This window comes from Hyperolius riggenbachi, chromosome 9 (genome assembly GCF_040937935.1).
Source record: "Hyperolius riggenbachi isolate aHypRig1 chromosome 9, aHypRig1.pri, whole genome shotgun sequence".
In the NCBI taxonomy this organism is placed as follows: Eukaryota; Metazoa; Chordata; class Amphibia; order Anura; family Hyperoliidae; genus Hyperolius; species Hyperolius riggenbachi.
The window spans coordinates 63,170,016-63,192,833 of NC_090654.1; positions in this window are offsets into that span (position 1 = coordinate 63,170,016).

A 22,818-nucleotide genomic window follows, 5' to 3' on the forward strand; every position below is an offset into this window, starting at 1 on the left:
AGTTGCTGTGGCTACTGCTTCTTCATACATCCCTATATGAATTATATCCAGCCTTTCTCTAGTGCAGGGTTTTTGTTATATATCTTGTGCTAGAGAATTAGAGCTTAAAATGACCCATCGTGTCAAAAATCCACTACAGCAGCTTGACACTACCTACCTTTACCTGCACTGCCTAATTACCTAATTCCAGTCTGTTGCCAGACTGCTTCCCAGAGAGGACAAACGCACATGCAGAATGGTCCCTATTCTGGGAAATCAGGGATCCATTCACACACATCCCTCTTCACCATGTCTGGGTTTGCCTGTTGCGTTTCCAAAAACACAAATCTGATCTGTACAACTTTCTCCTCAGTGTAGTAGATATATCAGACACTGCTATGTACTGCAGGAATGGTACAGCTTGCCGATGTTGTATGGAAATGCTCTGTCAGAGCCGGATCATCCACTTGGCAACTTACGCTGGTGCCTAGGGTCTGGTGGATGTCCAGGGCCCTGGCTGGCACTTTTCTGATCCCTAGTCCCTATCTTAACCTGCTGAATAAGCCAGGTGGCCAGCAAGGGGGTCTAAATCTGCTATCTTGCCTAGGGTCCCATTTGACCTGAATCCCTCTCTGCTCCCGGTGCTGCCTTTCACTGGCATACAGTAAACCGGCCCTCAGTGAAACATAGGCCTCTGCTGCTTTCTGTAGAGTTTCTTAGACTTTCCTAAATCTTTCCTACATAAATAGATTAGAGGTTAAATTGTAGAAGTTCAAAACTGCTGCACATTCTAAAGAGAAACCACCCCTGAAGTCATGTATTGTAAAGCATGTGAAGTGTTGACAGGCCTCGGTGGGATTGTGTCACAGGAAAAGCTGTAGTTCAGGCAGGGCATTGTCTGTAGCTGTGTGGGTTATTTGTAGCAAGGGGCTGCATCATCCTCCACTCAGCAGATTACCTGAGTAACTTGTGTCAGTATATTTCTCTACAAGGACTTCAAAGGGCAGCTGTGACATCACAGGGCTGCCGCTGACAGACGCTCAGTCCGTCACCTGCGATAATTTCAGCCCAGATGTCTGTCTGACCAACTGACGTCACATAGAAAGCTCACCAGTGCCTGAGACTAGTGAACTCTGTGCACGGAGGATGGAAAAGCTGTACGCATGTACAGTATAGATTCCTATGCTCTGCAACCTCTTCTGGGAAATTCAAAGCAGAATTTCAGTTTTGTTGCGGGGGAAGAACAAGTTTCCTTCAGGTCAGTTGTTTGTATTGCAGGGTTGTTACTATTAGTATTGTAGAGCTTGTTGAGATGCACCCCGTCAGTTGAATGACGATGTGGATCACCAATCCAAACGCAACAGAAAGAAGCAGCCGACGCCATCCATGTATTTATAGCTCTAAATTTGCTTTATTCAGATCTGTCACATATAATTATTCTTACCGATTTATGAAGCGCCAACATATTCCATGGTGCTGTACAAAGTAAGTAACAAACATGGGGTACATAATAACACAAATAATGGTATACACCAAATAAAGACAGCGGTACAAAATACAGAATTGGTCATTACAGTGACAAATGTAACATGATGAGTACAATCTATAACACTGCAACATGAATAACAAATTCTAAGACAAAAGGATAATTGAGCCCTGCCCTTGAAAGCTTACAGTCTAATGGGGAGGGGGGGGGGGGGACACAACAGGTGGGGTAGTATACAATATGAGTGGCGGTGTATTTGTAGGTTATCTAGTAAGGAGTACTACTTGGCCAGAGGTCAAAGGGGGAATGTCTTAAGTTAGAGCGTATGCTTGTCGGAAAAGGTTAGTTTGAGGGGTGTGGTTAAAGATTTCAGAGGTTGGAGAGTGACTGATGTTTTGTGGAAGGGTATTCCAGAGAAGGGGAGCCGCAATTTAGAGGAGGCGGGGGAGGGCTGTGATGGTCAGCACAAAGATAAACGGCCTGCTAGCGACAAGGTGCATGTCGCTAGCACAGCGGTTTTATTTATGGGGGACAGCAGAGCGCCGGGGGGGGAGGGGTACTGGGGGGACACTGTACAGACACAGAGGCTGGTGATAGTATGCAGAACCAGCCTCTGTGTCCTAATAGCATTCTTAAAACCCACCCCGGGTTCTCTTTCAGCCAATTAGGCTGCATTAGTTAAGTCTTAGAGGAAAAAGAGAAGCAAAAAAGGACAACCCAGCATGCCCTGCAACTTCCCTCTTTGTGTACCATATTTTGTGTGTACCAAATAAGAGTCAAGTAAATTGGGGAATGATCATTTATCAACAGGAAAAGTAAAGGGGCCCATACACTCAGCCGATTTTCTGGCCGACCGATCGATCAATCGATTGCAAATCGGTTGGCCAATCGACCGATCGATGGCCGATTTCGATCGATTTCGATGGATTTCCATCGAACTGGCAGGGTGGAAAATTTAGGTCGATCTGATGAGATTGCTTATCAGTTTGCATTGGCCTTAATGGAAATCTGATGGCAAAAAAATGCCATCAGATCGAATTTCAATAGATTTCAAACTGAAATCTATTGGAATTCTATCCTGGTAAAAAATGTTCTAAAAACACATCAGATAGATCATCAGATGCATTTCTTATCTATCTGCTGCCAATCTGACGAGTGTATGGGCACCTTAATAGTGATTTTTTTTTTTAACTGTTGGATTGCCTGATTAGCATCCTTATTACTTGTTTACCAGATAAAAATAAAGAATTGATTTTTTATTTTATGCCCGACAGTTACACTTTAAGAGGGAATAAATATCACTTCAGTTGTCCTTTAACTGCTGCAAATCATTAATATTTATTGTATTTATAAAGCGCCAACATTTATTATTTATAAAGCGCAGAGCAACACAGTGTTGCACAATAGATAAATGGGTTAACATACAAGGTAGGACATACATGGAACTCACAACAAAAGAAGATCATGCAAACATGTTTGATAACAGTAGTTCAGTGTCTTTGATCAAAATAGAGGCTGTTCTAGTCCGCAAGAGGGGTGTCAGACAGTACGGCCCGGTTCACATTAGCGTTCGCTGTCCGGATTCGCCGGGTCGGATCCGGACCATATACTGTACAAACGGAACGGACGTTCCGCATAGCAATGCAAAGTCTATGCAGCCGTTCACACGCGTCCGTTCGGTACGGAACGGAGCCGGATTGGATCCGGACTCCGGAAACTTTTCCAACATGCTCTATTTTTTGGATCCGGATCATCCGGCCGACGCACCCGGACCGGACCCTGACTGCACCATCCGGCAATAGAAACCAATGGGAAACTGAAAGCACAGAACACACTGGCTATAAAAACCGGACGTTCTACCCCACTTCCTATGCGTTTTCTAGAGGCCATTTTGGATGGGGACACATGGGCCCAGCATTTCTGGAGTGGAGCAGCAGTGACTTTGTGTTGGAGCTGTTTGGCAGTATGTGGGACGTGGAGGTGAGGCCCTACACAGCGGAGGACCTGATTCTACAGGTGCAGCTTCTGCTGACCTCCCAGACCCAAGGAATTTATAGTGTGTTATCTCTTAAAAAAAAACGGATCCGGATCGCAGCCGTATTCATATCTGATGATACGTATGCAAACGGATCGGATCCGATCCGGGTATCTGGTCCGTTTTTTTCAAAAACGCAAGTGTGAACGGGGCCTAAGACTGCATAATCAAGTTGGAAACACTAGGGAGGAGGGCCCTGCCAGAGGCTTATAATCTAAAGAGTGGTTGTAGAGGCAATAGGTGGTTCTGTTGAGAGGGTGCCCAGCAGTATGTATTATGGTACTGACGCAGGGGGTTAGGCGAGGGCTCGTTTGAAGGTGTTAAAGGTGGGGGTGAGTTTGATGGCTGGTGGGAGAAAGTTCCAGAGAGTGGGGGCAGCCCTAGTGAAGTCCTGCAGTCATGCATGGGAGTGAGATATGCGCGGTGCAAACAGGCACAGTTTGCTGGAGGATCAGAGGGGGTGGGCTGGTATTTGCTTGTGGACAAGATCGGAGATGTAGATCGGGCAGGTCCTGTGCACTGTTTTGTAGGCAAAGCACTGAATTTTGAAGTTGATTCTGGAGCAGATGGGGAGCCAGTGGAGGGCTTTACAGAAGGGAGTTGTAGAGGCACTGTGATGAGAGGAGTTGATCAGCCTGGTAAAAGGGCTGCTTATACTGTATTTTCTTCAGGACTGCTGTGTATTGTTTGCCAATGTAGATAAATTATAAGCAGCATGCTCTGCCTCTCAGCTGGTATGTGACAGCTAGTTGTCCTCTAGGAGGGCATTTTGTGGATCAGAAAGCTGCATTTGATACCAAACTTGTGTGCTGTGATTCTGGCCTCTCCTCTGGGATAAGAGATGAAAGGCGGAATCTCAGATCCGCTGAGGACACAAGACAGGCTGCACACTATAGAATGGGGACGCTGAATGTGACCCCAGCCAGCAGGGACAGGGTAAACATGATCCGCTCTGTTGTTCTGAACCTTTTCCAAGACTCCCTCACCTGGCGTCTGTCCCCTCCCCCTCCGCCCGGGAAATAAAAGCCAGGTGTCAAGGATTTTTTCTGGCTGAATGGTCCCTTATAAGTTCTGCAATCTGTCTGTTCTTCTAAACACTCACTTCCTGATTATTCCCACATGGCTGGCAATACAGCACTGCTCTCCATGCTATAAACACATTGAAGGAATGGAAATTCTCTATTAATCCCATATGTGTCTGGAGAGGAGCAAGGCTACCTCCAAATTGTGCACCTTTTCCATTGTGCACCCCAAGACTGTATATTTCCCAGTGTGCACAACAAACCTGCACCTCACCCTGTGTGCACCCCAAGCGTGCACCTCTCCCTGTGTGCACCCCAAGCCTGCACCTCTTCCTGTGTGCACCCCAAGCCTGCACCTCTCCCTGTGTGCACCCCAAGCCTGCACCTCTCCCTGTGTGCACACCAAACTTGCAACTCTCCCTGTGTGCACCCCAAGCCTGCACCTCTTCCTGTGTGCACCCCAAGCCTGCACCTCTCCCTGTGTGTACCCCAAGACTATTCATCTCCCAGTGTGCACCCCAAGCCTGCACCTCTCCCTGTGTGCACCCCAAAGCCTGCACCTCTCCCTGTGTGCACCCCAAGACTATACATCTCCCAGTGTGCACCCCAAGCCTGCACCTCTCCCTGTGTGCACCCCAAAGCCTGCACCTCTCCCTGTGTGCACCCCAAGCCTGCATCTCTACCAGTGTTCACCCCATAGCCTGCACCTCTCCCTGTGTGCACACCAAAACTGCACCTCTCCCTGTGTGCACACCATAGCCTGCACCTCTCCCTGTGTGCACCCCAAGCCTGAATATCTCCCTGTGTGCACCCCAAGCCTGCACCTCTCCCTGTGTGCACCCCAAGCCTGCACCTCTCCCTGTGTTCACCCCAAGCCTGAATCTCTCCCTGTGTGCACCCCAAAGCCTGCACCTCTCCCTGTGTGCACCCCAAGCCTGAATCTCTCCCTGTGTGCACCCCAAGCCTGCACCTCTCCCTGTGTGCACCCCAAGCCTGCACCTCTCCCTGTGTGCACCCCAAGCCTGCACCTCTCCCTGTGTGCACCCCAAGCCTGCACCTCTCCCTGTGTGCACCCCAAGCCTGCACCTCTCCATGTGTGCACCCCAAGCCTGCACCTTTCCCAGTGTGCACCCCAAGCCTGCACCTCTCCCTGTGTGCACCCCAAGCCTGCACCTCTCCCTGTGTGCACCCCAAGCCTGCACCTCTCCCTGTGTGCACCCCAAGCCTGCACCTCTCCCTGTGTGCACCCCAAGCCTGAATCTCTCCCTGTGTGCACCCCAAGCCTGCACCTCTCCCTGTGTGCACCCCAAGCCTGCACCTCTCCGTGTGTGCACCCCAAGCCTGCACCTCTCCCTGTGTGCACCCCAAGCCTGCACCTCTCCCTGTGTGCACCCCATACCTGCACCTCTCCGTGTGTACCCCAAGACTATACATCTCCCTGTGTGCACCCCAAGCCTGCACCTCTCCCTGTGTGCACCCCAAACCTGCACCTCTCCCTGTGTGAACCCCAAGACTATACATCTCCCTGTGTGCACCCCAAGACTATACATCTCCCAGTGTGCACCCCAAGCCTGCACCTCTCCCTGTGTGCACCTCAAGCCTGCACCTCTCCCTGTGTGCACCCCATACCTGCACCTCTCCCTGTGTGTACCCCAAGACTATACATCTCCCAGTGTGCACCCCGAGCCTGCACCTCTCCCTGTGTGCACCCCAAGCCTGCACCTCTCCCTGTGTGCACCTCAAACCTGCACCTCTCCCTGTGTGAACCCCAAGACTATACATCTCCCTGTGTGCACCCCAAGACTATACATCTCCCAGTGTGCACCCCAAGCCTGCACCTCTCCCTGTGTGCACCCCAAGCCTGCACCTCTCACTGTATGCACCCCAAGCCTGCACCTCTCCCTGTGTGCACCCCAAGCCTGCACCTCTCCCTGTGTGCACCCCATGCCTGCACCTCTCACTGTATGCACCCCAATCCTGCACCTCTCCCTGTGTGCACCCCAAGCCTGCACCTCTCCCTGTGTGCACCCCAAGCCTGCACCTCTCACTGTATGCACCCCAAGCCTGCACCTCTCCCTGTGTGCACCCCAAGCCTGCACCGCTCCCTGTGTGCACCCCAAGATTGTATAGCTTCCAGTGAGAACCCCAAGCCTGCACCTCTCCCTGTGTGCACCCCAAGACTGTACATCACCCTGTGTGCACCCCAAGCCTGCACCTCTCCCTGTGTGCACCCCAAGACTGTACGCCTCCCAGTGCGCACCCCAAGCCTGCACCTCTCCCTGCGTGCACCCCAAGCCTGCACCTCTCCCTGTGTGCACCCCAAGCCTGCACCTCTCCCTGTGAGCACCCCAAGCTTGCACCTCTCCCTGTGAGCAACCCCAAGACTGTACATCACCCTGTGTGCACCCCAAGCCTGCACCTCTCCCTGTGTGCACCCCAAGCCTGCACCTCTCCCTGTGTGCACCCCAAGCCTGCACCTCTCCCAGTGTGCACCCCAAGCCTGCACCTCTCCCTGTGAGCACCCCAAGCCTGCACCTCTCCCTGTGTGCACCGCAAGCCTGCACCTCTCCCTGTGAGCACCCCAAGCTTGCACCTCTCCCTGTGAGCAACCCCAAGACTGTACATCACCCTGTGTGCACCCCAAGCCTGCACCTCTCCCTGTGTGCACCCCAAGCCTGCACCTCTCCCAGTGTGCACCCCAAGCCTGCACCTCTCCCAGTGTGCACCCCAAGCCTGCACCTCTCCCTGTGAGCACCCCAAGCCTGCACCTCTCCCTGTGTGCACCCCAAGCCTGCACCTCTCCCAGTGTGCACCCCAAGCCTGCACCTCTCCCTGTGTGCACCCCAAGCCTGCACCTCTCCCTGTGTGCACCCCAAGCTTGCACCTCTCCCTGTGTGCACCCCAAGCCTGCACCTCTCCCTGTGTGCACCCCAAGCCTGCACCTCTCCATGTGTGCACCCCAAGACTGTACGCCTCCCAGTGCGCACACCAAGCCTGCACCTCTCCCTGCGTGAACCCCAAGCCTGCACCTCTCCCTGTGTGCACCCCAAGCCTGCACCTCTCCCTGTGAGCACCCCAAGCTTGCACCTCTCCCTGTGAGCAACCCCAAGACTGTACATCACCCTGTGTGCACCCCAAGCCTGCACCTCTCCCTGTGTGCACCCCAAGCATGCACCTCTCCCTGTGTGCACCCCAAGCCTGCACCTCTCCCAGTGTGCACCCCAAGCCTGCACCTCTCCCTGTGAGCACCCCAAGCCTGCACCTCTCCCAGTGTGCACCCCAAGCCTGCCCCTCTCCCTGTGTGCACCCCAAGCCTGCACCTCTTCCTGTGTGCACCCCAAGACTGTACGTCTCCCACTGCGCACCCCAAGCCTGCACCTCTCCCTGTGAGCACCCCAAGCCTGCACCTCTCCCAGTGTGCACCCCAAGCCTGCACCTCTCCCAGTGTGCACCCCAAGCCTGCACCTCTCCCTGTGTGCACCCCAAGCCTGCACCTCTCCCTGTGTGCACCCCAAGCCTGCACCTCTCCCTGTGTGCACCCCAAGACTGTACGTCTCCCTGTGTGCACCCCAAGCCTGCACCTCTCCCTGTGAGCACCCCAAGCCTGCACCTCTCCCTGTGTGCACCCCAAGACTGTACGTCACCCGGTACGCACCCCAAGACTGGCCCCACAATTACTCTTTTCCACATGGCTTCCCAAGTTCCCAAGATTGTCCCTTTCCGTCAATCCAGACCAATTTTACCACTTTCTATCTGTAGAGAATCAGAATCAGAATCAGATTTATTTCGCTAAGTGTGACGGATGCCGCACTCAGAATTATTTTTGGTTCACATTGGCATTGGACATAGCAAAAGAAAACATAAAGCGAGGGAAACGGTCATAGTGCAGAAATACAAAAAACAGTCATAGTGCAGAAATACAAAAAACACAGACAATATAGAAGCACACGTGCACAGTATAGGGCATAGTACAGGGGTCTATATAGCATTAAGCTGTAGAGCGCGGTGTCCGTGAGGCCCTGCCCGGAGGGCGTGCTGAGTGTGGAGGCGCTAGTTAAGGGCGAGCACAGCTTGGGGGAAAAAGATTTAGAGCCCAAGATTGCCACTCTCAGTGTGACTGGCAGATAGTTGACCTCTGTTTTCCGCCAAACAATTGCAATGGTTTTTATAATGGTGCCTTGAGTGCCCAGACTTCCAATTCATCTCTTCATGCTGATTGGCCCACTTATGATTGCTTTGAATTGAGTTTAATTTTTTTTTTTTACATTTTCTTAGCGTTTAGCTTGTTTTTTTTGTTTTTGTTTTTTTTGTGTAATGCTTTCTTCCAAGCACCACATGCTTTCTGTCCAATGACTGAAAATATGTGAAGCAAGTGGTCTGCTTTCCTCTGTACTGCAGGAAGTAATGTAACAGATCGATTGTGAATGTATAAAGTGCAACCCACTCAGCATCATTATGGACATTTATTTCATAAAGTATTTCCCTAGAAATCATTGATGACCTTTTTCTTCATTTCAGCCACAATCATTGATTTATAGAATACCCAGATACCCCGGAACCACCAGGAAAGTACAGGATCTTCTCAAAAAATTAGCATATTGTGATAAAGTTCATTATTTTCTGTAGTGTACTGATAAACATTAGACTTTCATATATTTTAGATTCATTACACTACAACTGAAGTAGTCCAAGCCTTTTATTGTTTTAATATTGATGATTTTGGCATACAGCTCATGAAAACCCAAAATTCCTATCTTAAAAAATTAGCATATTTCATCTGACCAATAAAAGAAAAGTGTTTTTAAAACAAAAAAAGTCAACCTTCAAATAATTATGTTCAGTTATGCACTCAATACTTGGTCGGGAATCCTTTTGCAGAAATGACTGCTTCAATGTGGCGTGGCATGGAGGCAATCAGCCTGTGGCACTGCTCAGGTGTTATGGAGGCCCAGGATGCTTCGATATCGGCCTTAAGCTCATCCAGAGTGTTGGGTCTTGCGTCTCTCAACTTTCTCTTCACAATACCCCACAGATTCTCTATGGGGTTCAGGTCAGGAGAGTTGGCAGGCCAATTGAGCACAGTAATACCATGGTCAGTAAACCATTTACCAGTGGTTTTGGCACTGTGAGCAGGTGCCAGGTCGTGCTGAAAAATGAAATCTTCATCTCCATAAAGCTTTTCAGCAGATGGAAGCATGAAGTGCTCCAAAATCTCCTGATAGCTAGCTGCATTGACCCTGCACTTGATAAAACACAGTGGACCAACACCAGCAGCTGACATGGCACCCCAGACCATCACTGACTGTGGGTACTTGACACTGGACTTCAGGCATTTTGGCATTTCCCTTTTCCCAGTCTCCCTCCAGACTCTGGCACCTTGATTTCCAAATGACATGTAAAAGTTGCTTTCATCTGAAAAAAGTACTGGACCACTGAGCAACAGTCCAGTTGCTTCTCTGTAGCCCAGGTCAGGCGACTCTATCGCTGTTTCTGGTTCAAAAGTGGGTTCATGCTTCCATCTGCTGAAAAGCTTTATGGAGATGAAGATTTCATTTTTCAGCACGACCTGGCACCTGCTCACAGTGCCAAAACCACTGGTAAATGGTTTACTGACAATGGTATTACTGTGCTCAATTGGCCTGCCAACTCTCCTGACCTGAACCCCATAGAGAATCTGTGGGGTATTGTGAAGAGAAAGTTGAGAGACGCAAGACCCAACACTCTGGATGAGCTTAAGGCCGCTATCGAAGCATCCTGGGCCTCCATAACACCTGAGCAGTGCCACAGGCTGATTGCCTCCATGCCACGCCGCATTGAAGCAGTCATTTCTGCAAAAGGATTCCTAACCAAGTATTGAGTGCATAACTGAACATAATTATTTGAAGGTTGACTTTTTTTGTTTTAAAAACACTTTTCTTTTATTGGTCGGATGAAATATGCTAATTTTTTGAGATAGGAATTTTGAGTTTTCATGAGCTGTATGCCAAAATCATCAATATTAAAACAATAAAAGGCTTGAACTACTTCAGTTGTAGTGTAATGAATCTAAAATATATGAAAGTCTAATGTTTATCAGTACATTACAGAAAATAATGAACTTTATCACAATATGCTAATTTTTTGAGAAGATCCTGTATAAGGGGCTTAAAAAGACTGAAAAGCAACTCTGAATATAATTTTGCCTTCTGAAAACAGAAGGTATTTGCGAGAATTCAGTTTTAAGTGAGCAACTGTGATTTCCCAAGATGCATCACTCCCAAATGACCCTGGGAGCCAGACACAGAACTGCTGGTGTATAGGGAGCCTTTAGCTTATACATTTTACAAAGCCTCATCAATCCACCATACATACAGCCTGTTTCCGACTCTCTGATCCTCCATGCATGGCAGGGTTTGATAGGGCGTTCTGGGATAGGGCTTGCTTTGTTTTTTTCAGTCTCTTTTAACCCCTTATACTTTCCTAGTGTTCCTGGATCACCATGATCTCTCTGCGTATTCTGTAGTACTGGTCCAAGCCCTGTCTCATAGAGTAATATCAGCCATACCATGCACTGATGAGGGCCAGAAAGTTTGAAACAGGCTGTCTGCATTTTGGATTTAGGTGGCTTTGTAAATTATATATGCTATAGGCTTGCGAGACAACAGCGGTTCAGAATGTGTGCCTGACTTTCTATGGCATGAAGAGATTATTTGCATATTCAGGTGTGATCAAACTAGCAACGTCGTACAAATGACTTTAATCCTGGACAAAGAGAAACAAGTCTTTCAAACGACCTTGTCCACACACTGATATTCCGAAACAATAGAGGCCATAATCTGCACGACATGGGAGCATGAATGACATTGTACACATCTGGCCAACTGCACAATATCTGCCCAAAAGTCACATGAGTTGATCTGCTGGTTAGATTGGGCAACATTTCTGATATCGGTCACTCATTGGCCTCAATTTACTAAGCAGTTTAGACTAGTCTACAGCTACTTGTTTGTGAATTGCATCTTTTGATCAATTCCCCAGCTTTACCCACTTAATTACCAAATGGTTTAGACCAGGTCTAAAAACAGGTCTAAACATTTGGTGATAGTGAATTCCCCTTTGATGCAACTGACCAAACCATCAGTAGACTAGTCTAAACTGCTTAGTGAATTGAGGCCATTGTTGTCGTTGAGGCGAAATGTGTTGTTCGTCGGACGTTTACAATGACTTCTGTATAGCAACTTTTCTTTTGCTAGCAAGTCCAAGATTGCTAGAAGAAATCATGAATTTGCCTTTTCGATGATGTTGCTTCTTTTATAGATGAATTTAGTGTTTTATATGCTATATTACACATAGAATCTTGTTGAAGTAAACTCTGATATAGTAAACATTTGGAAATAGTAAACTCAGTCCTCAGGTCCCAGCGAATGCATCTGTATAAATACACAATGTATGACCAATTCTGACACAGTAAACTTCTGATACAGTAAGCTAATCTTCCTGGTCCCTTGGAGTTTACTAGAAAGGGATTGTACTGTAATACAGTGGCTTGCAAAAGTATTCGGCCCCCTTGAAGTTTTCCATATTTTTTTACATTACTGCCACAAACATGAATTTATTTTATTGGAATTCCATGTAAAATACCAATACAAAGTAGTGTACACGTGAGAAGTGGAATGAAAATCCTACATGATTCCCAACATTTTTTTACAAATAAATAATTGCAAAGTGGGGTGTGCATAATTATTCAGCCCCCTGAGTCAATACTTTGTAGAACCACCTTTTGCTGCAATTACAGCTGCCAGTCTTTTAGGGTATGTCTCTACCAGCTTTGCACATCTAGAGACTGAAATCCTTGCCCATTCTTTGCAAAACAGTTCCAGCTCAGTCAGATTAGATGGACAGCGTTTGTAAACAGCAGTTTTCAGATCTTGTCACAGATTCTCGATTGGATTTAGATCTGGACTTTGACTGGGCCATTCTAACACATAGATATGTTTTGTTTTAAACCATTTCATTGTTGCCCTGGCTTTATGTTTAGGGTCATTGTCCTGCTGGAAGGTGAACCTCCGCCCCAGTCTCAAGTCTTTTGCAGTCTCCAAGAGGTTTTCTTCCAAGTTTGCCCTGTATTTGGCTCCATCCATCTTCCCATCAACTCTGGCCAGCTTCCCTGTTCCTGCTGAAGAGATGCACCCCCAGAGCATGATGCTGCCACCACCATATTTGACAGTGGGGATGGTGTGTTCAGAGTCATGTGCAGTGTTAGTTTTCTGCCACACATAGCGTTTTGCATTTTGGCCAAAAAGTTCAATTTTGGTCTCATCTGACCAGAGCACCTTCTTCCACATGTTTGCTGTGTCCCCCACATGGCTTGTGGCAAACTGCAAGCGGGACTTCTTATGCTTTTCTGTTAACAATGGCTTTCTTCTTGCCACTCTTCCATAAAGGCCAACTTTGTGCAGTGCACGACTAATAGTTGTTGTCACAGACCGCGAGCCGGTCTGCGGGTGGGGTAAATCGATCAGCGTCAGAAATCCTCTTACACGGTAATTTGTTCATCACGAAGGGTAACCCGCATTCGCAATTTGATGAACTGACTCGCGAAGGGAGCGTTCTGATACCAACCGAATCACTCCACACACATATACAATTCAAAGATCTGCCACCAAGCGAGTTACACAGCCCGCTACTGTAATTTTACTAGGACTTCGAGAACACTTTAGTAACCCCTAGCAGTATGCAAGAATCTGGGCCAGATCGTTATGTCTGGGCCGGGTTCTCGCATACGGGTTATAAATGTGTACTTCTATTAAACACAGGGTAGCGAGTTCAGGAGAATAGGTACGATTGTGTATGTTCAGCAACAGGTCATAACCGCTAAACGATTTTTAAACGTTTAATAACACAAATGCATTACATACAGTTATATACACCTATTAACATATAAAACCACAGAGCTTAAAAATAAAAGGAATAAAACAGAAAGTTCTTACTTAGTTAGATGAGCAGTCCATTTAAAGCATGAAGAAAATAGTCCAGTTTAAACGTAGGCATTCAGCTTAAAAGTCCTTTGTACACAACATGCGCCCGGTTCTTCCGTGAGCACATGTCTGGACTTCCCTAGTCGATGTAAATTGAAGAACTGGGTGGAGTTCCTTGCAAACGCTTTTTACTGACCAGAGTTTTGGGGCGGTCACTACCTGGAAAGTAGGTGTGTTTGAGGCAGGGTTACCTCCTGGCAGGGAGGTTACCACCCACAGACTTGGAGCAAGGAATGTACCACTTATTAATAATTTGTGTAATTCCGCTCCAGATGGGTGCATCGCAAATGCGCGACCATATTCATAAGCAGCATGCGACTCTGTATTAAATGAGTCTATACACGCCTAGTCTGTCGAATTTGCTCTACGCAGGCCGGATAAAGTGGTTTCTATATGGATCCCTGATAGCTAGAAACGTGCACTTTAGGTGAACGATAGAACTGTTTCCTAGGTATCAGAAAATGTAATTTTGGTCTTGCTGTGCCAAACCTATTTTGAATTATTAATAAAGTAAATGTTCCCATTGTGTGAAGCTATGAGTTTTTGGAGGGAAATTTGAATCTCAACCAGTTTGAGGAGGTTTGGTGGAACATGAGCTATGTGACCAAATGCTGCTCTACAGGTGGTCTGGCCACTTGTGAATTCTTTCCTGACCTCAACAGGATGTGGGAGAGGTTACTGTACTCAGTAAGAGAGAGGGAAATTGACACCTATTGTGCATTTACCCAAGACTGACAGGAAATGTGCACGACCATGCGAAAGTCGATGGCGATTTTGCGCACAACTTTCCGTAATGTCCGTCACAGTTGTCCTATGAACAGATTCCCCCACCTGAGCTGTAGATCTCTGCTGCTCGTCCAGAGTCACCATGGGCCTCTTGGCTGCATTTCTGATCAGCGCTCTCCTTGTTTGGCCTGTGAGTTTAGGTGGACGGCCTTGTCTTGGTAGGTTTACAGTTGTGCCATACTCCTTCCATTTCTGAATGATCGCTTGAACAGTGCTACGTGGGATGTTCAAGGCTTTGGAAATCTTTTTGTAGCCTAAGCCTGCTTTAAATTTCTCAATAACTTTATCCCTGACCTGTCTATTGTGTTCTTTGGACTTCATGGTGTTTTGCTCCCAATATTCTCTTAGACAGCTGTCACAGAGCAGCTGTACTGACATTAGATTAAACACAGGTGCACTCTATTAAGTCATTAGCACTCATCAGACAATGTCTATGGGCAACTGACTGCACTCAAACCAAAGGGGGCTGAATAATTACGCACACCCCACTTTGCAGTTATTTATTTGTAAAAAATGTTTGGAATCATGTATGATTTTTGTTCCACTTCTCACGTGTACACCACTTTGTATTGGTCTTTCACGTGGAATTCCAATAAAATTGATTCATGTTTGTGGCAGTAATGTGACAAAATGTGGAAAACTTCAAGGGCGCTAAATACTTTTGCAAGCCACTGTAGATGCTATTTTTAATTGCTTGGTGAAGCGTTGAAAAGAAAAAAAAATCACTCCATATAACTATCTGCTTTAAAGAGACTCTGTAACATTAAAAAGATCCCCTGGGGGTACTCACCTCGGGTGGGGGAAGCCTCCGGATCCTAATGAGGCTTCCCACGCCGTCCTCTGTCCCACGGGGGTCTCGCCGCAGCCCTCCGAACAGCTGGCGACTGTGCCGACTGTCAGTTCAATATTTACCTTTGCTGGCTCCAGCGGGGGCGCTGTGGCGACTTTCGGCACGGAAATAGACGGAAATACCCGATCTCCGTCGGGTCCGCTCTACTGCGCAGGCGCCGGAAACTTGCGCCTGCGCAGTAGAGCAGACCCGACGGCGATCGGGTATTTCCGCCTACTTCGGCGCCGACAGCCGTCAGAGCGCCTGCGCAGGAGCCAGGAAGGTAAATATTACGTCACCGCTGCACGGAGGGCTGCAGCGAGACCCCTGACGGATTGGAGGATGGCGTGGGAAGCCTCATTAGGATCCGGAGGCTTCCCCCACCCGAGGTGAGTACCCCCCAGGGGCCGTTTTGTCGTTACAGTTCCTCTTTAAGATACAGTACTACAGTATACTTTAAGTGCTTGAGTATGACAATTTCTGAATTAGTAAACTTCTGCTACAGTAAACTACTTTTCCCAATCCCTTGGGGTTTACTATAAAGGGATTCTACTGTACGGCCATAATTCAGAGCTGTGATCTGCTCAGCCAGAGACCCCCAACTCCAGTGAATCGTCTTCTGTTTCCCACTTTAGAAGAGAGCGGGCACATCCTCCCCTGACAGTGAGCGAGTGCAGATTTCCTGAATCCCCCCCCCCTCCTCCACTCCAGGCCTGCTAACCATTATCCGTCTCCCCTGCTTCTTCTCCTGCCACTGTGAGAACAGCCAGCTACCCCGTCATTATTATTAATTTTTATCATCTATTTAGAGAGAGCCAGACATATTCCACAGCCTTATCCAAATTCTGAAAATTTCTCATGTGACAAGCTGACGCTACTGACAGCCAATGCCGGGGATGGCGATCAGTAATCACAGTTATGAGAATTTATTTCCATTCTTCCTTCTCAGTGGACACTGACTGCTCTGTATATAATGCTGTCTGGCTGTTATGTGACTGTGCAGGAAAGAGGACGCCATATTACTTGGTGGTTTTGAGATGTGGGAACTCTTTGCTCCTTTACCCTCTGAACTCAACAGGAAAAGCATGGATGAGGAGGGCAAGAGGGCCATTGCCCTTAAGGCCAATATTTTATTTGCACAGATGGGACTGCCACTGAGGACTGCTCCCTTCACTGGTGACCCCAGTCCAGTGACAGCAGCATGGCCTGTATGCTTGGGACCTCTACAGCCCAGTGGAATAGTCATATCACAAACTGACCACAGGAATTTTGGAGAGGAAATGGTCGTTGCTCATCTTGTGCTTTCCACAATCTCAATGAATGATGCAGACAGGATGACTGTCACCCAATCTGGCCAGAGTTACATCCATCGTTGGCTATATCTTACAACCATGGTTACAGACCATACTCTGTGCAATATTTTTAATTGATAACACATATTTTTCAGTACAATATGGATCAAATCTAACAAACACCATTGAAAACCAAGGTGTAAGCAGTGGCGGCTCCAGCTTAAAATTTTCCGGGGGCACAAAGATGGCTGGCTGGTGGGGCTTATTTGGGTGATCAAAATCTATGTTTGTTTGGCGAGATTTAGAAATTTTTTTTTAGCCTAATTCAAGTGATAAAATTAAAGCATCACAACAGAACAGATTTTTGAGCAGAGCAAATTGTCCAAATGATGGTGCTATTATTGAAGAAAAGTTACCTACACATGTACTTGGCTAGTTTTCTGGCATGCGTTAATCCTTACTTGCTATCAAGCTGCTCCTGTGTGGACAGATCACAGACAAATCATTCCAGCCCCCAGCCTGTGTCTGATGGCTCTACAATCAAGGGGAGAGGGAAGAGGCAGGAGGGAGAGAAACACTGTGTGTGTGTGTAATTCCTTATCTTAGTAGCTAAGCATTGCTGGAGACTAGAGCTTGTATTGTACTATATTAGTATTATCCTTTTGCAAAACTTCCTGTCTGTAAAATACAAGCTCTAGCTTATTGGCTAATTTAAAAGAAAAACAGTAAGCTTTCAGCTTGCAAGCCTTCATCAGACTCTATTAATGTTTATGGGGGGGGGGGGGGGGCACAGTGATTCCCAGTGGGAGCCAGCGCCCCAGCGTGCCCCGATGTAGCTCCGCCCATGGGTGTAAGTGGAATGATCCTGATAGAATTATTAATAAAACATTATTTGGAAGGTTTTTTTATGCATTGCATGCTGGAAGGTGTGGTTGGGGAGGAGTTTTTAACATCTGCCTGGCTGAGTATTGTATCAGTTGGCACAAAGCTAGTAGCAGTAGTGGTTTGATTCAGTCATTACTTATGATAATGGAGGTATTGATTGTTTGCCGTACCGGATATCTATTGCATAGTGTATGGCTGCATTCAGGTTTCCTTATCTTCTTGCCCAGACAAGATTTCCCTAAAAAGAAAATAAAAAAAAAATTCAGAGTTCTGCCTGCTGTCTCTTTTGGTGTGAAACACTCATCCTGCCCCTCCCACGCTTCCCCAGGTCACTCCTCTTCTGCAAGGACGCATACAGAAAGATTACGCATGACATTTTCTACAATAAATGTTCAAAAAGACATTATTTTTGCCTCTGTGATGTTATTCGGTGACTAGGCTGTGCTGGGCTGATTGAATTCTAACTTCTAGTGACCATTGTACCCTTTGCTAAGTATTATTGGTACCATTAGCCATAATCAGACGAACTGACCAAAAGCATTTTTTCCCCTCTTCTAGTGTGATGCACGGTAATATCCTCTCTTTCTAGATGTAATTTTGCCTTCTTTAAAGGGAATGTCCAAGCAAAATAAAAAAATGAGTTTCACTTACCTGAGGCTTCTACCAGCCCCATGCAGCCATCCTGTGACCTCGTAGTCACTCACTGCTGCTCCAGTCCCCCGCTGGCAGCTTGCCGACCTCGGAGGTCGGCGGGCCGCATTGCGTACATTTTTACGCATTCTTGCTAGTGCAGGAACATTAACAAATACATTTTTACGCATTACTGCTTCAATGCGTAAAAATTTACGCATTGAACCAGTAACGCGTAAAAATGTATTTGTTAATGTTCCTGCACTGGCGGGAATGCGTAAAAATGTACGCAATGCGACCCGCCGACCTCCGAGGACGGCAAGCTGCCAGCGGGGGACTGGAGCAGCAGTGAGTGACTACGAGGGCACAGGATGGCTGCATGGGGCTGGTAGAAGCCCCAGGTAAGTGAAACTCATTTTTTTATATTGCTTGAACCTTCCCTTTAAACAGAAGGTATTTGTGATAATTCAGGTTTAAATAAGCAACTATACACCAGCAGTGGTTCTGGATGCACAGCCTTGCTTTCAGGAGCGTAAAGAGGTGATTTACATATTCAGGAGTGATGCATCATGGGAAACAACCACAGATGCTAAATCAAAACTGAATTATCTCAAATACCTTCTGTTTTAAGAAGGGAAAATTACATCTAGCATTGCTTTTTGAAAAAAGGCTTTTTGCCCTTTTACACCTTCCAGGTGGTTCTTGGTCACCATGACTTTCTTTAGCCTCTCTTTCTCTCTCCCCCCCCCCTCTCCCCCTCGCCACCACATCTCAGTGAGGACACAGGATCAATATATATATATTATCTATAAACAGTGGAGGTGGAATGTCAGGATGTGGTGTGTCGGCGTACTTTACCTGTCTGGCTCTTATCTGGAAATGTTTATTTTGTGCTTTAGTGATGCTTTAATGACGGCTGCAATATCAGCAACATGAGAACCCCACAGTACTATGCTGGACTACAGAAAGGATAGTGTGCGAGGGTCAGTGATGAGTTTGTGTGTGAGGGTCAGTGGTGAGTGAGTGTGTGTGGTGTGTGAGGGTCAGTGGTGATTGTGTGTGTGTAGTGTGTGTGAGGGTCAGTGGTGAGAGTGTGGTGTGTGAGGGTCAGTGGTGTGTGTGTGTGTGTGTGTGGTGTGTGTGTGTGGTGTGTGAGGGTCAGTGGTGAGTGTGTGTGTGGTGTGTGAGGGTCAGTGGTGTGTGTGTGTGTGTGAGTGGTGTGTGAGGGTCAGTGGTGAGTGTGTGTGTGGTGTGTGAGGGTCAGTGGTGTGTGTGTGTGGTGTGTGAGGGTCAGTGGTGTGAGTGTGTGTGTTTGTGTGTGTGGTGTGTGAGGGTCAGTGGTGTGTGTGTGTGCGTGTGGTGTGTGAGGGTCAGTGGTGAGTGTGTGTGTGGTGTGTGAGGGTCAGTGGTGAGTGGGTGTGTGAGGGTCAGTGGTGTGTGTGTGTGTGGTGTGTGTGTGTGGGGGGGTCAGTGGTGAGTGTGTGTGTGGTGTGTGAGGGTCAGTGGTGTGTGTGTGAGTGGTGTGTGAGGGTCAGTGGTGAGTGTGTGTGTGGTGTGTGAGGGTCAGTGGTGTGTGTGTTTGTGTGTGTGGTGTGTGAGGGTCAGTGGTGTGAGTGTGTGTGTGTGTGTGTGTGTGTGTGTGTGTGTGTGTGTGTGTGTGTGTGTGTGTGTGTGTGTGGTGTGTGAGGGTCAGTGATAAGTGTGTGTGTGGCGTGTGAGGGTCAGTGGTGAGTGGGTGTGTGAGGGTCAGTGGTGTGTGTTTGTGTGGTGTGTGTGAGGGTCAGTGGTGAGTGGATGTGTGAGGGTCAGTGGTGAGTGTGTGTGCGTGGTGTGTGTGAGGGTCAGTGGTGAGTGTGTGGTGTGTGAGGGTCAGTGGTGTGTGTGTGTGTGTGTGTGTGGTGTGTAAGGGTGAGTGGTGAGTGTGTGTGTGGTGTGTGACGGTCAGTGGTGAGTGGGTGTGTGAGGGTCAGTGGTGTGTGGTGTGTGAGGGTCAGTGGTGAGTGTGTGTGTGTGGTGTGTGAGGGTCAGTGGTGAGTGTGTGTGTGAGGGTCAGTGGTGAGTGTGTGTGTGTGTGGTGTGTGAGGGTCAGTGGTGTGTGTGTGTGTGTGTGGTGTGTGACGGTCAGTGGTGAGTGTGTGTGTGTGGTGTGTGAGGGTCAGTGTTGAGTGTGTGTGTGTGTGGGTCAGTGGTGAGTGTGTGTGTGTGTGTGTGTGTGAGGGTCAGTGGTGTGTGTGTGTGTGTGTATGTGTGTGTGTGTGTGTGTGTGAGGGTCAGTGGTGTGTGTGTGTGTGTGTATGTGTGTGTGTGTGTGTGTGGTGTGTGTGACGGTCAGTGGTGAGTGTGCGTGTGTAGTGTGTGGGGGTCAGTGGTGAGTGTGTGTGTGAGGGTCAGTGGTGTGTGTTTGTGTGGTGTGTGAGGGTCAGTGGTGAGTGTGTGTGTGTGTGGTGTGTGACGGTCAGTGGTAAGTGTGTGTGTGTGTGAGTGTGTGTGGTGTGTGAGGGTCAGTGTTGAGTGTGTGTGTGTGTGGGTCAGTGGTGAGTGTGTGTGTGTGTGTGTGTGTGTGTGGTATGTGAGGGTCAGTGGTGTGAGTGTGTGTGGTGTGTGAGGGTCAGTGGTGTGTGTGTGTGTGTGTGTGTGTGGTGTGTGAGGGTCAGTGATAAGTGTGTGTGTGGCGTGTGAGGGTCAGTGGTGAGTGGGTGTGTGAGGGTCAGTGGTGTGTGTTTGTGTGGTGTGTGTGAGGGTCAGTGGTGAGTGGATGTGTGAGGGTCAGTGGTGAGTGTGTGTGCGTGGTGTGTGTGAGGGTCAGTGGTGAGTGTGTGGTGTGTAAGGGTGAGTGGTGAGTGTGTGTGTGGTGTGTGATGGTCAGTGGTGAGTGGGTGTGTGAGGGTCAGTGGTGTGTGTTTGTGTGGTGTGTGAGGGTCAGTGGTGAGTGTGTGTGTGTGGTGTGTGAGGGTCAGTGGTGAGTGTGTGTGTGAGGGTCAGTGGTGAGTGTGTGTATGTGTGGTGTGTGAGGGTCAGTGGTGTGTGTGTGTGTGTGTGTGGTGTGTGACGGTCAGTGGTGAGTGTGTGTGTGTGGTGTGTGAGGGTCAGTGTTGAGTGTGTGTGTGTGTGTGTGGGTCAGTGGTGAGTGTGTGTGTGTGTGTGTGTGTGTGTGTGAGGGTCAGTGGTGTGTGTGTGTGTGTGTGTGTGTGTGTGTGTGTGTGTGTGTGTGTATGTGAGTGTGTGTGTGTGGTGTGTGTGACGGTCAGTGGTGAGTGTGCGTGTGTAGTGTGTGGGGGTCAGTGGTGAGTGTGTGTGTGAGGGTCAGTGGTGTGTGTTTGTGTGGTGTGTGAGGGTCAGTGGTGAGTGTGTGTGTGTGGTGTGTGACGGTCAGTGGTAAGTGTGTGTGTGTGTGTGAGTGTGTGTGGTGTGTGAGGGTCAGTGTTGAGTGTGTGTGTGTGGGTCAGTGGTGAGTGTGTGTGTGTGTGAGGGTCAGTGGTGTGTGTGTGTGTGTGTGTGTGTGTGTGTGGTGTGTGTGACGGTCAGTGGTGAGTGTGCGTGTGTAGTGTGTGAGGGTCAGTGGTGAGTGTGTGTGTGAGGGTCAGTGGTGTGTGTTTGTGTGGTGTGTGAGGGTCAGTGGTCAGTGGTGAGTGTGCGTGTGTAGTGTGTGAGGGTCAGTGGTGAGTGTGTGTGTGAGGGTCAGTGGTGTGTGTTTGTGTGGTGTGTGAGGGTCAGTGGTGAGTGTGTGTGTGTGGTGTGTGAGGGTCAGTGGTGTGTGTGTGTGTTTGTGTGTGTGTGTGTGTGTGTGTGAAGGTCAGTGGTGAGTGTGTGTGTGTGTGGTGTGTGAGGGTCAGTGGTGAGTGTGTGTGTGTGTGAAGGTCAGTGGTGAGTGTGTGTGTGGTGTGTGACGGTCAGTGGTGAGTGTGTGTGTGGTGTGTGACAGTCAGTGGTGAGTGTGTGTGGTGTGTGAGGGTCACTGGTGAGTGTGTGTGGTGTGTGAGGGTCAGTGGTTAGTGTGTGTGTGTTGTGTGAGGGTCAGTGGTGAGTGTGTGTGTGGTGTGTGAGGGTCAGTGGTGAGTGTGTGCGTGGTGTGTGAGGGTCAGTGGTGAGTGTGTGGTGTGTGAGGGCAGTGGTGAGTGTGTGTATGAGGGTCAGTGGTGGGTGTGTGGTGTGTGAGGGTCAGTGGTGAGTGTGTGGTGTGTGAGGGTCAGTGGTGAGTGTGTGTGTGTGGTGTGTGACAGTCAGTGTGGTGTGTGTGGTGTGTGAGGGTCAGTGGTGAGTGTGTGTGTGTGTGTGGTGTGTGACAGTCAGTGGTGAGTGTGTGTGTGTGTGTGTGTGTGTGTGTGTGTGTGTGTGTGTGTGTGTGTGAGGGTCAGTGGTGTGTGTGTGTGTGTGTGTGTGTGTGGTGTGTGTGTGGTGTGTGTGATGGTCAGTGGTGAGTGTGCGTGTGTAGTGTGTGGGGGTCAGTGGTGAGTGTGTGTGTGAGGGTCAGTGGTGTGTGTTTGTGTGGTGTGTGAGGGTCAGTGGTGAGTGTGTGTGTGTGGTGTGTGACGGTCAGTGGTGAGTGTGTGTGTGTGAGTGTGTGTGGTGTGTGAGGGTCAGTGTTGAGTGTGTGTGTGTGGGTCAGTGGTGAGTGTGTGTGTGTGAGGGTCAGTGGTGTGTGTGTGTGTGTGGTGTGTGTGACGGTCAGTGGTGAGTGTGCGTGTGTAGTGTGTGAGGGTCAGTGGTGAGTGTGTGTGTGAGGGTCAGTGGTGTGTGTTTGTGTGGTGTGTGAGGGTCAGTGGTGAGTGTGTGTGTGTGGTGTGTGAGGGTCAGTGGTGTGTGTGTGTGTGTGTGTGTGTGTGTGTGTGAGGGTCAGTGGTGAGTGTGTGTGTGTGT